The following is a 16,827-nucleotide window of genomic DNA, read 5'->3' on the forward strand; positions in this document are numbered from 1 at the left end:
GCTGTGCTAATACCAGATTTTCATCTTCTGTGAATGCAGGGTTTCTACCAGACTCACTATTTTGTGATGATACTCCAGTTGGTAGAACCTATGAATACATTTTAAATGTCTTTTTATTAAAATAACATTACCATTAAATGTCATATTTCTTTAAATAAATAAAAGTAAATGTAAAATAACATATACAATAAATATATATAATATGGTGGATTATATGTACTTACCATTGTTAATATTTTCGTAATTTAAATACACTTATTTTTCTATTGGAAATGAAACTCGAATTTTAAGTTTACTCCTGAAAGTAGCATAGAGAATTTCGCGCCATAAAAAGTGGACTTTTATAATGTCAAATTACGTAACGATTGCAGTTACGAATATTCACAAACACATTTACGAAGTTTATATTGAAATAGCGAAGGATGATTGCGTATGTTTTCACTGCAAAACTTTATTACATAATGTGCAATGATCAAAAATTACGTCATCAAAGAGCGTCGTAATAAGCAATTAGGGAGACTATAAATATTTTGACGTAATTTTCAAAAAAGTGCGCGAAATTATATTTACGAAGGTAAGTTTACGAAAATTATTTCGAAATATATGATTTTAAATTTAATAAAATATTTAATTTACAATTCTATTTAATATTTATTATTACAGATGGCAGAATATATATATTATACATTATTTCAACATAGAAGATTTCAAAGGAGAAGAAGGAGGTTGATAACACATCATACAAATAGGATAGAAATCTTGAATGAAAATGATGTTGAACAATCTCAAGGATTAATTTCAGAAACAACAACCATGAGGACACACAGGGTGTACAGGCCCAGAACATACAGAGAAAGACAATTTTTAAGTGACATGCCTGATGATATTGTATTTCAAAGATTTCGATTTAACAAATCAGTTATAATTACCCTTTATGAATTATTTAAAGATGATTTGGATCCTAGAACAAGGAGAAATAGAGCAATACCAGGAATTGTTAAATTATTGACCACACTTCATTTTTTGGGAACGGGTTCTTTCCAACATACCACCAGTTCTATTACAGGTGTGTCACAAAGTGCTTTTTCCAGGTTTCTTAACCAGGTAATTAATGTTTTCAAGAAAAATATTGACAGATTTATAAAATTTCCAATGACTGAAAATGAAAAAAATATAATTAAGGAATATTTCTATGAACATTATGGAATACCAAATACTGTAGGATGTATTGACTGCACACACATACAAATTTGTGCACCAATTGATCATCCAGAAACATATTTTAACAGAAAGGGGTGGCACTCTCTAAACACTCAAGTTGTATGTGACCACAAATACAAAATTATTTCTCTATTGTCAGCTTTTCCAGGGAGTGCACATGACTCGTATATTCTAAAGCAATCACTCCTTTATGAAGATATGAATGCAGGAATTTGTGGAAATGGTTTGATACTTGGTAAGTTATGTACTAAGATGTTTAATTGCCTAATACATAAAATTAATTATTTGTAATACTAACCATAAATCATACATCCAACAGGAGATGCAGGATACCCATGTTACAAATGGTTAATCACACCTGTCTCCAAACCAGCAAACAGAAAAGAAATGAAGTTCAATGACGCACACTCAAAAGCAAGATCAGCTATTGAACGTACATTTGGACTTCTTAAGAGTAGGTTCCGTTGTATTGATAAAACTGGAGGAGCATTAAAATATCAACCGACAAAGGCTGCAGACATAATAACTTTGTGTTGTATGCTTCATAATTTAGCCATTGAAAATAATCTAGATATTGATGTGGATTATGATGATGAACATGGAATAATTCAAAATGAATTGTCTTCACAGGACCCTGCTGTAAACACCAGTGTGAGGGAACACATGATTAATAATTATTTTTGATTTAAAACTGTATAATTACATTGCATTGCATTGCTTTACTTATGAATGCAATTGTATTAATTTTCTTTTTATTTCAAAATAAACAGAAGTCTGAAATAATACATGAGTTTTGGACATTTAATATTTATAATATACAAATCTGAATTTCTAAGTTCAAAGTTGATAATACAATTGATCAATAGACCCTTTTTAACAAAATTACGAATACAGAATTACACATACGAAGTGGGTATTTAACATTACGCAAACCAAAAAAACCATTCGCAGCGTATGTCGAATGACGAAAAAACGCCCATTTCGAATACATACACGCAATCAATTTCGAACACTTTCATTCATTCCGATATTATATTCGCACTCCGGTGCGAACATCTTTACATCATATCATTTTAAAAACCAGCTTTCAATCATCGAGGCCTTAGTCAATAGCATTTCGTTTTTTTAGCATTTGCTGCTTTTTGTCAGTGAGCAGCTGCAGGCTGATGTCTTTAGAAATATGTGGTAAATACCAAATACATTTATTCTGAGAGCATTGGCAACTGCACCCAAGCAGTCCATTTTCACGTAATAGACAGTGAATAATCGATGTACAAAAAGCCACTATGTGATTAGGCAGACCTGGTACATTGGGACCTAAGCAATCTTCACTGAAGTAGAAGAACAGATGAGTCAAGCTAATTGCTATATGGAATAGACAGGTAGTTATGCAAGAAATTTACCAATTTTGACATACATATACATTTTCTGACAGATAAATTATGTCAAAGGCTTAGCATGGATCTTACTGACACGTATTTGCAACTGAAAAGAAGCAAATTATAAATGTTTGTTTAATAATGTTTTTACCTATTGGCTGCTAGCAATTATTATGATTTTAGAAGTAGGAACATACAGTTCTTGTTCATTCTATGTGTATTTGTAATTTTGTAATCAGTCTGCATAATAAGATGCTCTTTTTGTAGAATAAATGGAGTGTCATACAGTGAATCCCGCAAATCTTGGTTTTGGCAATGTATCATGAGGATTAGCACAGGTCTCCGGTAGAGCTGTTGCCCCTTCTTCAGGACAATGTGTATTATTATTGGAAGATATACAAATGACATGAATTAAAATCCTATTAGATTTAAGAATGTGAACTCTCAGATTACAAATATAGATGAGAAAGTGTTGAACATCTACCGGACTGTTCAGCCTATGTGATGTTTATAGATACATCATGGATAGAAAAGGGAAAATATTTTATTCTAGTTTATTCTGTTTGCTCATCACTGTTTCTGTAAAAGTTACAGTGCAGATTGGATAATACAATATTCACCATAAATACTTATGGGAAAATAAAGCTTGAAATATGTCTACATTTATACCATCCCATTATAGTATTACTACTGCTTGACGCTAGCTGACTTGCTCTCTAAAAAAACATTTTTAAATCTTTTAACATACCCTCTGGTGCTTATTATTCTGGCTGCCAGACCCATTGAGCCTTTTTGTGACCTTTTTTTTTTTTTAACTCTGAGTCCTGTGTTTAACTGTAATGTATATTTTTTTAAAAATTACAATACAAAATCAATGTCAAGTTTATGAAAGATGTCCGTGTTAGGGGTGTCTGGATAGTGAGATATAATTTAACTGCCTGTCTGTATTCCTTTATTTATGCAATTGAAAAGGTTGTGCATGATCAATAAACTCAAATGCAGAGCAACAAACGCAGACTCTTTCTTGAGTCTGTGGAACGAGTGGACAGGAGGGTGTTAAATAAAGCTTTCAAAATGTTTTCCAGAGGACTAATAATAAGCAGTAATTTAAATGTAATGCAATGCTCTGATGCTTTGCAAAATTTTAACGTTCATTAAAAAAAGGAACAATGTATGCTCAATAAAAGGCATTTTTATTTTAGTTATAAGTTATATTACACAGTCCAATAGGATTTGTTTAGATAAATGATGTCAATAGAGTTTACCCCAAAATTGAAAGAAAGTGCAAACTTTCAAGAATCTTTATTTCCTTGCCTAATTTAGCCACAAATTTAATCATAACATTGGTCACATATACTTATGCCTTCACATATCAGCACATCCACTAATACAACAGCTAATCACTTGGATTTCTATAGTCCATTGCTAATAGGATAACATTTTATAATCATGAGCTAGTAACTTGACATACAGATAGATAATGATAGATAGATAGATAGATAGATTAAACATGATGAATGCTATACTATACCCTCTTGCATTTGGCCATAAGCACATATAGCACACTAAGGGCTAGATTTATCATAGCTGAGGCATACAGGGGCACGTATACGCGCCCCTGTATGCCTCAGCTCGCCTGTGGCAGGGCGAAATTACCCGTAGGTAATTAACATTGCACACGAGCGCAATTTTTCACTCGCGTGCAATCCCGCCCCCTGCCCGCGCACAACCAATCACGCGCGGGCAGGAGCTGTCAATCTCCTCGGTCGGACTCGACCGAGGAGATTGAATTTGGTGACCGCTGCTTGTTAAATCGCAGCGAGCAAGTTCTTGTGAGAACTTGCTGCCGTAAGGGCTTAATAAATCTAGCCCTAAGCCTACAAGCCATACCAATATCATTTGCTACACTGTATATAAAACCCAAACAAGACACATTACATTAATCCTAATTTATACTATCTGTAGATATATCAAAAAGAAGGGATATCAGCTGTCACATCAACACTGCAGGCAGGCAAATATATTATATAAGTGGAGGCATCAGTGTACTCATGAAAGTGTGAGTAGAGCTGCATTTAATGTAAGACAATGCAATGTGACCTACTGCATTACCTCAGTAAGGGTGACTTACCTAGAGAAATCCCATTATCTCTGAGGAACAGTTTAACCCTGGCATTAAATAACTCAAACATGATGATATTGTTGAGCTGTAATTAATTTGTGGCACTGCAAAAAAATAGAAATGATCTTGTCAGAAAATCACTGTTCATCAGAATTTAGGATACTGTAACCAAAATGTCAATGGCAACATATTCAGGTCAATGGTAATATAACTGGAACTGGGGAAGCCTACCAGACGTACATCTTTGTCTTTCTTGATGAGGCCAGATCCAGAAGAATAATCTTCTTCTTGCTTTTTTCATCCTCTGATTCACAGAGTAACTGAAAGTATAAGGAATACGTTGGAATGGGATCACAACTGCAGGAGCCTGTAATAATGGTAGTTGTTTCACTTTAGAGTTGCCGGCTATTGTAATGGCATAGACCGAAATGTACTAAGTGAAGATTACGCTTAATTCTCAGAATGTCTTTTGTAATCATAAAGTCTATTATTATTATTGAAAAGACTTGAGAGCAAGGTTGATGTGCAGTAGGAATAGTTTGCTGTACAATGGTGTATAAACAAATCACAAGCCTTTTGTAGACCAGCAGTGATACTGACAGTTTAGTTGTGTATATGCTGACAGCGTAGAAACTAACAGTTGTATCGTGGAGCAGCTGACAGGGGCGGGTCAAGCAGAAGGAGGCTATGCTGAGGCTGACGTCACAGGTGAATTCCGTAGCTATCCGGCTGATGAGTGGTAGCAGTTAACTCCTTCACTCACAGTGGGAGCGGGTAAGCCGTAGCTGTTGCGCTGCTGGTTGTGCACGTATGCAAAATAGTATAGAGTATAAGATGTTACTCCCCGTAGTGCCGAACTGTAACTGCTGTGTATATATAAACCTCCAGAAGTTTGTGCTGTGTCAGGCAGAATACAATGGAATAAAACTGTAGTACAGCAGTGAGCAGGGGAACCCAAGCTGGGTTATTTGTAATCCGAGAAACTTCAAGTTAGGAATAGATAACAACAGGTCTAACTGAAAGAACGTAGTAATCTGTGCACTAAGCTTATAAAGCAAAACTCAATAACTAAGCACTTGTTTGGGGCGTGGTAATGCCTTAAATAGAGGTGTACCCAGGTGAACTGCTGCAGCAGGGAAAACATGGAGTGGATTCCTCACAGACCTCCCCCCTCAAACAAGCCGACCACGGCTTGATGCTTCGGTCTATGCGGGTAGCGCCTATGGAATGGTGAGACGGGTTTTGGAGCATTGATGTGGGTATGAGGTTCCCAAGTGTCATCTTCTGGAGCAAAACCCTTCCACCTAACAAGGTACTGTAATTCACCTTTTGAGTATCTTGAATCCAGGAGATCACTGACCTCATATGAATCAGAGTCCAACTGGACAGGTGCAGGTGGAAGAAGAGGCTTAAATGTACGTTGGCCAATGAAAGGCTTCAACAGAGAGACATGAAAAGTCGGGTGGATTGCCAAAGAGGCAGGGAGGTCGTGTTTGATGGCATTCTCATTTATGATATGAACGATTTTAAAATGTCCAATGAACAACCCAGCCAATTTTTTACTTGGCAGGTGTAACTTGATGTTTTTGGTCGACAACCAAACCATATCACCCACAGTGTAAGACGGTGAAGGTCTTCGTCGTAGGTCATATAATTTTTTCTGGGAAGCTTGGGCATGTTCAATGTTCAAACGTAGATGCTGGAAGTTTTCAGCCAGTTTTTGCGTTAAGTCGTCAACAGAAGGTGAGTCTTGAGAACAGGAGGTTTGGAAAGTGAATCTTGGGTTGAAGCCGTAATTGGCGAAGAACAGGGTAAATTTGGTGGAACTATTAGTGGTGTTGTTATACGCGAATTCTGCCATTGTTAGGAATGAGGACCACTTGGTTTGATGATAAGAGCAGCGTAGGTATTGCTCCAGCCACTGATTTAACCTCTCAGTATGGCCATTCGTCTGCGGGTGGAAAGCTGTGCTTAGCCTTTGATCGATTTGTAGTGTATTAGTGAGGGCTTTCCAGAACCTTGAGGTTAAAGGTTAAAAGGCAGGCATTTTTTAACTGCCGGTATTGATTTCTGTCACCATGGAAAAACTCAGGTGGTGTGATATGAGGTTCGGGGGTGTTATCAGTGAGGGACTGTTTAGGTGTGACAGTGTCTCTTATTACCTTACAAAGAGTTTTGTTTTCCACTTGTAGCTCCCTTAAGCCTTAACTGAGCTGGTCCACCCTTTGGGAGAAATTGAACACAATTTGAGGAAGCTCCACTGGATCCATATTTTGGGGCTTAGTTATTCTATAAGGAATACGTTGGAATGGGATCACAACTGCAGGAGCCTGTAATAATGATAGTTGTTTCACTTTAGAGTTGCGGGCTATTGTAATTGCATAGACCGAAATGTACTAAGTGAAGATTAATTTTCATTCTCAGAATGTCTTTTGTAATCATAAAGTCTATTAATATTATTGAAAAGACTTGAGAGCAAGGCTGATGTGCAGTAGGAATAGTTTGCTGTACAATGGTGTATAAAGAAATCACAAGCCTTTTGTAGACCAGAAGTGATACTGACAGTTTAGTTGTGTATATGCTGACAGCGTAGAAACTAACCATTGTATCGTGGAGCAGCTGACAGGGGCGGGTCAAGCAGAAGGAGGCTATGCTGAGGCTGACGTCACATGTGAATTCCGTAGCTATCCGGCTGATGAACGGTAGCAGTTAACCCCTTCACTCCATTACAGGGTAGTGACCGTGACTCCTTGTAAATAGCAATAGAACTGCACTAGGAGGCAGTAGTAAGTGCGGTCCGGCTGTTAGGTGAATACTCACAGTGGGAGCGGGTAAGCCGTTGCTGTTGCGCTGCTGGTTGTGCACATATGCAAACAGAGTGATGTTATTCCCCGTAGTGCCAAACTGTAACTGCTGTATATATATAAACCTCCAGAAGTTTGTGCTGTATCAGGCAGAATACAATGGAATAAAACTGTAGTACAGCAGTGAGCAGGGGAACCCAAGCTGGGTTATTTGTAATCCGAGAAACTTCAAGTTAGGAATAGATAACAACAGGTCTAACTGAAAGAAAGTAGTAATCTGGGCACTAAGCTTAGTAAGCAATACTCAATAACCAAGCACTTGTTTGGGGCGTGGTGATGCCTTAAATAGAGGTGTACCCAGGTGAACTGCTGCAGCAGGGAAAACATGGAGTGGATTCCTCACAGAAAGACAGGCATTTGACACAGTACTACTTTTAATATTTTCATGATGTTTATAACCAGAGTTGCTGCCATCAAAGTAATAATTACTCTATAGTTCTTTGAGGAAATAATTTTGCATGTTTTTAATGTTTCCTTATTTTATGAACTTGGAGGTCCTCTGCTTAAGGAAAAACAAACGGCTAGATTTAGAGTTTTGTCAGTAAAGACCCGCGTAGCTAACGCTGCTTTTTTCCCAGCGCACCCTTAAGACAACACTGGTATTGAGAGTTGTCTGAGGGGCTGCGTTAGGCTCAGAAAAGGGTGCATTGAGCCTAATTTAGCTCCACATCAACCCTCAATACCAGCGTTGCTTACGGTAGCGGTAAGCTGGAAAAACGTGCTCGTGCACGATATCCTCATAGGAAACAATGGGGCAGTTTGGGCTGAAAAAAAAACTAACACCTGCAAAAAAGCAGCGTTCAGCTCCTAACGTAGCCCCATTGTTTCCTATGGGGAAACGCTCTCTAAGTCTGCACCTAACACCCTAACATGAACCCGAGTCTAAACACCCCTAACCTTACACTTATTAACCCCTAATCTGCCGCCCCCGCTATCGCTGATACCTGCATTATACTATTAACCCCTAATCTGCCGCTCCGGACACTGCCACAACCTACATTATACCTATGAACCCCTAATCTGCTGCCCCTAACACCGCCGACCCCTATATTATATTTATTACCCCCTAATCTGCCCCCACAACGTTGCCGCTACCTTACCTACACTTATTAACCCCTAATATGCCGACCGGACCTCGCCGCCACTATAATAAATGTATTAACCCCTAAACAGCCGCACTCCCGCCTCGCAAACACTATAATAAATGTTATTAACCCCTAATCTGCCCTCCCTAACATCGCCGCTCCGCTCCGGATGGATGAAGATTGAAGACGCTGCCTGGATGAACACTTCTACCGGATGGAGGAACTCTTCTTGCCCCGCTTGGATGAAGACTTCTACCGGATCAAGGACCTCCTCTGCGCACCTTGGATGAAGAATTCGGCTCGGCTGGGTGAAGACGACTCAAGGTAGGATGATCTTCAGGGGGTTAGCGATAGGTTTTTTTTAAGGGCGCTGGGTGGGTTAGAGTAGGGGTATGTGGGTGGTGGGTTGTAATGTTGGGGGGGTATTGCATTTTTATCTTCAGGTAAAAGAGCTGATTACTTTGGGGCAATGCCCCGCAAAAAGCCCTTTTAAGGGCTGCTAATAGAGCTGATTACTTTGGTAGTTTAGAATAGGGTAGGGCATTTTTTTATTTTGGGGGGATTTTTTATTTTATTAGGGGGCTTAGATTAGGTGTAATTAGTTTAAACTTCTTGTAATTCTTTTTTATTTTTTGTAATTTAGTGTTTGTTTGTTTTGTATTATAGAATAGTTTATTTTATTGTATTTTAATTTAGCTAATTGTAGGTAATTTATTTAATTAATTTAATGATAGTGTAGTGTTAGGTGTTTTTGTAACTTAGGTTAGGATTTATTTTACAGGTTATTTTGTAATTATTAATAGCTATTGTACCTAGTTAAAATAAATACCTAGTTAAAATAAATACAAAGTTGCCTGTAAAATAAATATAAATCCTAAAATAGCTACAATGTAACTATTAGTTATATTGTAGCTATATTAGGGTTTATTTGATAGGTAAGTATTTAGTTTTAAATAGTATTAATTTAGTTAATTTTAGGAATATTATTTAGTTTCATTTAAATTATATTTATGTTGGGGGGTGTTAGGGTTAGGGTTAGAGTTTAGGGGTTAATAACTTTATTATAGTAGCGGCGACGGTGCGGGCGGGAGATTAGGGGTTAATAATTGTAGGTAGGTGGCGGCGATGTTAGGGAGGGCAGATTAGGGGTTAATAACATTTATTATAGTGTTTGCGAGGCAGGAGTGCGGCGGTTTAGGGGTTAATACATTTATTATAGTGGCGGCGAGGTCTGGTCGGCAGATTAGGGGTTAATAAGTGTAGGTAAGGTAGCGGCGACATTGGGGGGGGGGCAGATTAGGGGTTAATATTATAATATAGGGGTCGGCGATGTTAGGGGAACCAGATTAGGGGTTTATAGGTATAATGTAGGTGGCGGCGGTGTCCGGTCGGCAGATTAGGGGTTAAAAATTTTTATTATAGTGGCGGCGATGTGGGGGGGGCCTCGGTTTAGGGGTACATAGGTAGTTTATGGGTGTTAGTGTACTTTGTAGCACAGTTGTTAGGAGCTTTATATTCCGGCATTAACTACTGACTTTTTTTGGCGGTAGGAGTCTTGTCGGTAGAGGGTCTACTGCTCACTTCTCTCAAGACTCCAAATACCGGCGTTAGGCAGATCCCATTGAAAAGATAGGATACGCAATTGGCGTAAGGGGATCTGCGGTAGCCGGGAGTCGCGGTGAGGAAGTGAGCGTTAGACCCTTTCCTGCCTGACTCTAAATACCAGCGGGCGGCCAAAAGCAGCGTTAGGACCCCTTAACGCTGCTTTTGACGGCTAACGCAGAACTCTATAAATCTAGGTGAAAGTGTTTGAGAAAAAAGAGCTTTTAAACAGAATAAAAGTGCAAAAAGCTGTTAATAGGTTATTTTCCACATAACATAACACATACCCTTAGACCTGATTTTTAAAGGAGGAGAGGCAATCTCCTTGGAAGAGATCCAATCCATACAGATGTGTCTCAAAGTGAAAATGGAACTATCTCACAGCAAACTCAAGGAACCTTCGTGAATTGATCTGATTATAGGACAAGAGTAACAATATAAGAATACCATTTTAAAATGGCAAATCCTTAAAGACTTGTTCAATTGTGTACAATAATGGTCTTTTTGAGAACAAATCAGAAGTTATTATAAAATCCACTTAAAGAATCTTGAACTAACCCTCAGACTGACTAGGACTTGTCATAAAGTGTCTGAAAGAACATAAATATTTAAAAATGCAATACAGACTGGATTTACAAAGAGACTTTTTATACCACTAACAGTGATGGATAATAGATGCCAGTTTAAACCAGCAAAGAATATGCTGTTATTGCCACAAATGTTTTCAATCAATATATCTAATTGTAATCTCTTAACAGAACAAACTATAGTCTTAGCTGTCAAACAAAACATTTACCTGAAAAATAAATAAGCCATCTAACTGACAAAAAAGTGCTAAAGAGCAAGCCAAATGTTAAAAGTACCAGTCACAAATGCTACTTTGGGTTGTGTATCTGTAGGATTCAAGAACTTTTTGAAATGAAAGGCAGTTTAGTTTCCTACGTTAGCCAGCAAATGCATTGAGCATAAGTAGAAATGCTTTGGGAAGTATGATAATGATGGCATACGCAATTTCTCCCTAATCAGTTCCTGTAGTCTTGCTACCTTCTCAGTAGAATTAATACCTAACATTTCTGCTATAGAGCAGAAAAAGCAATATTCTTACCATGTGAAGAAATATCCTAGCTACAGAAAAAATGTTGCACCAAGAACAAACACATCTTCTCATATTATTTCATGACACCCAAGCAAATCCTGTAAACCTATATACTGTATATAATTATTTTTTTTCATCTGCTACAATTTCTTACTTGTCTGGGACTAGTAAAAATTATATATATATATATATATATATATATATATATATATATTTATTTATATATATATATATATATATATATATATATATATATATATATATATATATATATATATATATACACAATGGGTATTGTAAATAATCCCCCCCCCCAGCTTATAAACAATCACATTTTGTTGCTTTGCAGCCTGAAATAAAGACAGATAATATTTTTGTTTATCCAGTTGTAATTAAGTGCAACTTATAACATCCAAGTGAAAGATATAACACCAACATGTCAGGCATAAAGACAATTAAAAAACAGAATCACTGAGTTGGAAAAAGGATCACCCCCTCCTAAAATTACTTGTAAACTCAGGTGTAGCTAATTACCTTCTCAACGGTACACACAAAGCCATTTGACCTTCAACTGTGATCAGCTGTGGGCATATTGATTAGCTCAGCATAAAAAGACCTTTCCTGGAGCATTTTCAGTCCCTGGTAGTGCAACTGAAGCAAACAATCATCTATGGGTGGCAAGGCACTGTCAAAAGATCTCCAGGATAATGTTGTGGACTGACACAATTCAGAAGATGGATACAAGAAAATATCAAAGGCTTTATCAATGCCTAGAAGCACAGTGAAGTCTATTATTAAGTGGAATGTATTTGGTACAACACAGACCCACTCTAGATCAGGACATCGCTCCAAACTGGATGAAAGAGCCAGGAGGAAACTGGTCAGAGAGCCTACCAAGAGGCCCACAGCAACCCCAAAGCAGTTCCAGGAATTTATGACAGAGTGGTCATTTGTGTGCATGTGACCACACTATCACAAATTCTCCACAAATGTGGCTTGCATAGGAGGGTTTCAAGAAAAAAGCCACTTCTCAAAAAAGTCCACATGCAGTCACGACTGAGCTTTGCCATAACACACCTAGGAGATTCTGAGGCCACATGGAAAAAGGTGTTATGGTCAGATGAGACTAAAATTGAATTATTTGGCCTCAACACCAAGCAATATGTCTCGAATTCCAATACAGCTCAGTATCCAAATAACACCATACCTACAGTAAAGCATGGAGGTGGTAATATCCTATTATGGGGGTGTTTTTCTGCAGCTGCCACTGGAGTACTTGTCAGGATAGAAGGAATAATGGATGGGGCAAAATACAGTCAAATTCTTGAGGAAAATCTGCTGCCCTCTGCCAGGAAGTTGTCAATGGGAAGAAGGTTTACCTTCCAACATGACAATGACCTAAAGCACACAGCAAAAATGACCACACATTGGTTAAAGGAGAAAAAGTTGAATGTCCTTGCATGTCCTAGTCAGATCCCAAACTTAAACCCCGTTGAATATCTGTGGCATGACTTGAAGACTGCAGTCCACAAATGGTCACCATCAAATGTAACGGAACTGGAGCAGTTCTGCAAAGAAGAGTGGGCAAATATTTCACAGTCTAGATGTGCAAAGTTAGTAGAGACATATCCCAACAGACTAAAGGCTGTAATTAAAGCAAAAGGTGATTCAACAAAATACTGACACACGGGGGTGATCCAACTCAGTGATTCTGTTTTTGAATTGCCTTTATTTTTTCCTGACATGTTGGTGTTCTATCTTTCACTTGGATGTTATAAGTTGCACTGGGTAATTACAACTGGATAAGAACTGTGTCTGTCTTTATTTTTAGGCTGCAAAGCAACAAAATGTGATTATTTTTAATACCCACTGTAATTTTTTTTAATGAGTTGTTTGTTTATCCAGTAATAATTTGGAAGCCCCCCAGAGTAAGAGAGAGTAAGAGATTTATTTATATCAGTGCTATACTATATCATTATTTTGACAGTGAGCAAGTCAAATATGACAAAGCTAAATTCCTAATATGCTCGGGAAGACTGAGACAACTGAAATCAAAAGACATGTTCTTATTTGTTAGAATCTGTCACTTTAAAACTATTGACACTGTACTACTATGTGTTTAACCCAGCAAAGGGCTAGAAATATTGCTTGGTAATCATGCGACTAGCCCTCCTTGCGGGGGTTAAACATATAGGGGCCTAATTACTAAGCTGCCGATGCATCTTTTTCTGCGCGAGCCTTAAGACCGCTGCTCCTTAAATCGTCTGCCACCTCTGAGGGGGCAGACATCAATCAGCCTGATCGGATATGATAGGGTTGATTGACACCCCCTTCTAGCAGGTGATTGTCCGCGAATGTGCAGGGGGTGGTATTGCACAAGCATTTCATGAGAAATGCTTGTGCAATGATAAATGCCGACATTGGGCGCGAATGTGTAGGGGCAGTATTGCACAAACATTTCAGAATGAATGCTTGTGCAATGATAGATGCCGACAGTGTATTCTGTCGGCATTTATCGATGTAGGACGGACATGATCCACTACAGCGGATCATGTCTGCCCTAACATGATAAATCGGACCCAAATTACAAGTGGCGTGCTTTTGTTTGCTTGAGTCACATAAGCAATATTGTACGTGTATTACAAGTTGAAATTAAACGCGTACGCTCAAACACAAACAAAATTTGCACGCATCTGGTAAGTGTGACTGAAGACCTTACGTAAAGTCTAAGGGTTAAAAATAAATGTATATCAAACACCAAATAAATACATTAAAATAAACTGTTACATAACATAAATACATTAAAATATTAAGGATTAAAAGGTATAGCGGCCAATTTATCAAGCCTGTGTGGCCCCTAATGCATCTGTTTCTGTTTGAGCCTTCAGCCATAAAAATTAATTTTAAGACCGCTGCTCCTTAACTCGTCCGCCACCTCTGAGGCGGCGGGCAGCAATCAGCCCGATCGGATACGATCGGGTTGATTGACACCCCCTGCTAGTGGGCGATTGTCCGCGAATGTGCAGGCGGCTATATTGCACAAGCATTTCATGAGAAATGCTTGTGCAGTGATAAATGCCAACATTGTACGCTGTTGGCATTTATTGATGTGCGGTAGACATGATCCGCTACAGCGGATTATTTCAGTCTGCATAATAATAAATCGGCAAGCTGTTTGAGTGGAAAGGGCTATATTTTATACATATATGTCTAAATATATGTATATATGTATGTGTGTGTGTATATATATATATATATATATATATATATATGTGTGTATATATATATATATATATATATATATATATATTTGTATATACATACATAATATACACATATAAACATAAAAAAAAATTTTTTATTAAAATTTAATATTTAAAGGGTCATAATACTCATATGCTAAATCACTTGAAACTGATGCAGTATAACTGTAAAAAGCTGACAGAAAAATATCACCTGAGCATCTCTATGTAAAAAAGGAAGATATTTTATCTCAGAATTTCCTCAGCTCACCAGAGTAAGTTCTGTGTAAAATATTATTCTTCAGCTGCTGTCCAGCTGCAGGTAAAAAAAAAAAAAAAAGAAATGAACTACAGCCAATCAGCATCAGCAGTGCTGAGGTCATGAACTCTTTTACTGTGTCACCAGAGTAAGTACTCTATAAAGATTTATCTTTCAGTTACTGCCCAGCTGCAAGTTTTTTTTAAAAAAAAAAGGAAGGAAGAAAGAAAGAAATGAACTGCAGCCAATCAGCATCAACAGTTCTGATGTCATGAACTCTTTTACTGTGATCTCATGAGATTTGACTTAACTCTCATGAGATTTCCTAGTAAAATTCCTTAAACTGAATAGGGAAATAATATGAGTGTGCACGAAGCTCACTCCCTTGCCTGTCCCGGGACAGACATACAGATTTGCTGCTTAAAGTCCTTTGCAATGGGGTTTGAATACTTTTTGAGGTAAAATATCTTTTTTTTTTACATAGAGATGTTCAGGTGATATTTTCTAGTCCGCTTTTTACAGCTATGCTGCATCACTTTCAAGTGTTTCAACATTTGGGTATCATGGCCCTTTTAATTATGTGTTTTAGGGTCTGATTTATCAAACAGTCAATCGGCCCCAATGCATCTGTTTCCGCGCGAGCCTCCTCTGAGACAGCAGATATCAATCCATCCGAGCGTGTACGATCGGGTTGATTGACATCTGCAGGGGCGGCATTGCACAAGCAGTCCACCAGAACTGCTTGTGCAATGTTAAATGCCGACAATGTTAAATGTCCACAAAAACAAGAAAATAGAGAGACGCACTCACTGAGACAGAACAATAGCTAGAAAAACTTCTGTGCTTGTCCACAAGGCCAGAGCCACTCAGGGTGCAGTCTCTTTTTGCACACTATGCCTTTTCACAGAAAATAAATATCCTTAGCATATCAGTTTGATCCCGCCCAATGACAGTCCAGCACCGAAATACCAGGCAATTCTTCTCTTTTTTTTTCTCTGTGAAAAGGCATAGTGTGCAAAAAGAGACTGCACCCTGAGTGGCACTGGCTTTGTGGATAAGCACAGAAGTTTTTCTAGCTTTTGTTCTGTCTCAGTGAGTGCGTCTCTCTATTTTCTTGATTTTATGTAACTTAATCTTAGGTCTCCCTAAAGAGTTAAAGGGGGAAACCAGATAAGGACTATTTGCACACATGCCCTAGAGATATGCAACTGCAACTCACTGACGAGGCCCAAGAGAGGCCGAAACGTACGTCTGGGGGTTTGTTGTTTGTCTTGTTCAGAGAAGAATTGCCTGTTATTTCGGTGCTGGACTGTCATTGGGCGGGATCAGACTGATATGCTACAGGATATTTTTTCTATGTGAAAAGGCATAGTGTGCAAAAAGAGACTGCACCTTGAGTGGCACTTTCTTTGTGGACAAGCACAGAAGTTTTTCTAGCTATTGTTCTGTCTCAGAGAGTGCGTCTCTCTATTTTCTTGATTTTGGCGTATCATGTTCGCCAGACATTGATAAATCGTCCCCTTACTCTGTATTTACCGTAAATAGTTTACATTCTAATGATCTTCACATAGTAGAATATCTTTTTTGTATTTTACATATATATTCCTATAAATATCCGTATATATCTATATCTTTTATATATTCATATTGATATATAGGTATTTCTATATTGATATATGTGGATTTTTTAAAAAAAAAAAATAATCATAAAATCTTTAAAACTAGTCTTAAAATGACATGTTATAACAAATTAGAGCATGACATTTTTCAACCATTACGGCCCTTTAAGTTGTCCTACAAAGTTGTCCATATGGCTCCTTCTCTTTTTTTGGCTCAGAGAGGACATCTGAAATGTGTAATCTGTCTGTTTCCCATCCTTCTAAATGAGCTTTCTTTGAAGATGGTAAAGATGATGTTCACATTTTTACAAGCATTTAATTTTATGTGTAAGAGCCAA

General features: G+C 37.8%; 1 protein-coding gene across 1 annotated transcript in view; it reads left to right on the forward strand.

Annotated features, from left to right (window-relative positions):
• ZNF469 (zinc finger protein 469) overlaps positions 1-16,827 on the forward strand; it is a 912,094-nt gene that overhangs the window by 244,156 nt on the left and 651,111 nt on the right. The window lies entirely within an intron of this gene.

This window comes from Bombina bombina, chromosome 1, assembly GCF_027579735.1.
Source record: "Bombina bombina isolate aBomBom1 chromosome 1, aBomBom1.pri, whole genome shotgun sequence".
Taxonomy (NCBI): domain Eukaryota; kingdom Metazoa; phylum Chordata; class Amphibia; order Anura; family Bombinatoridae; genus Bombina; species Bombina bombina.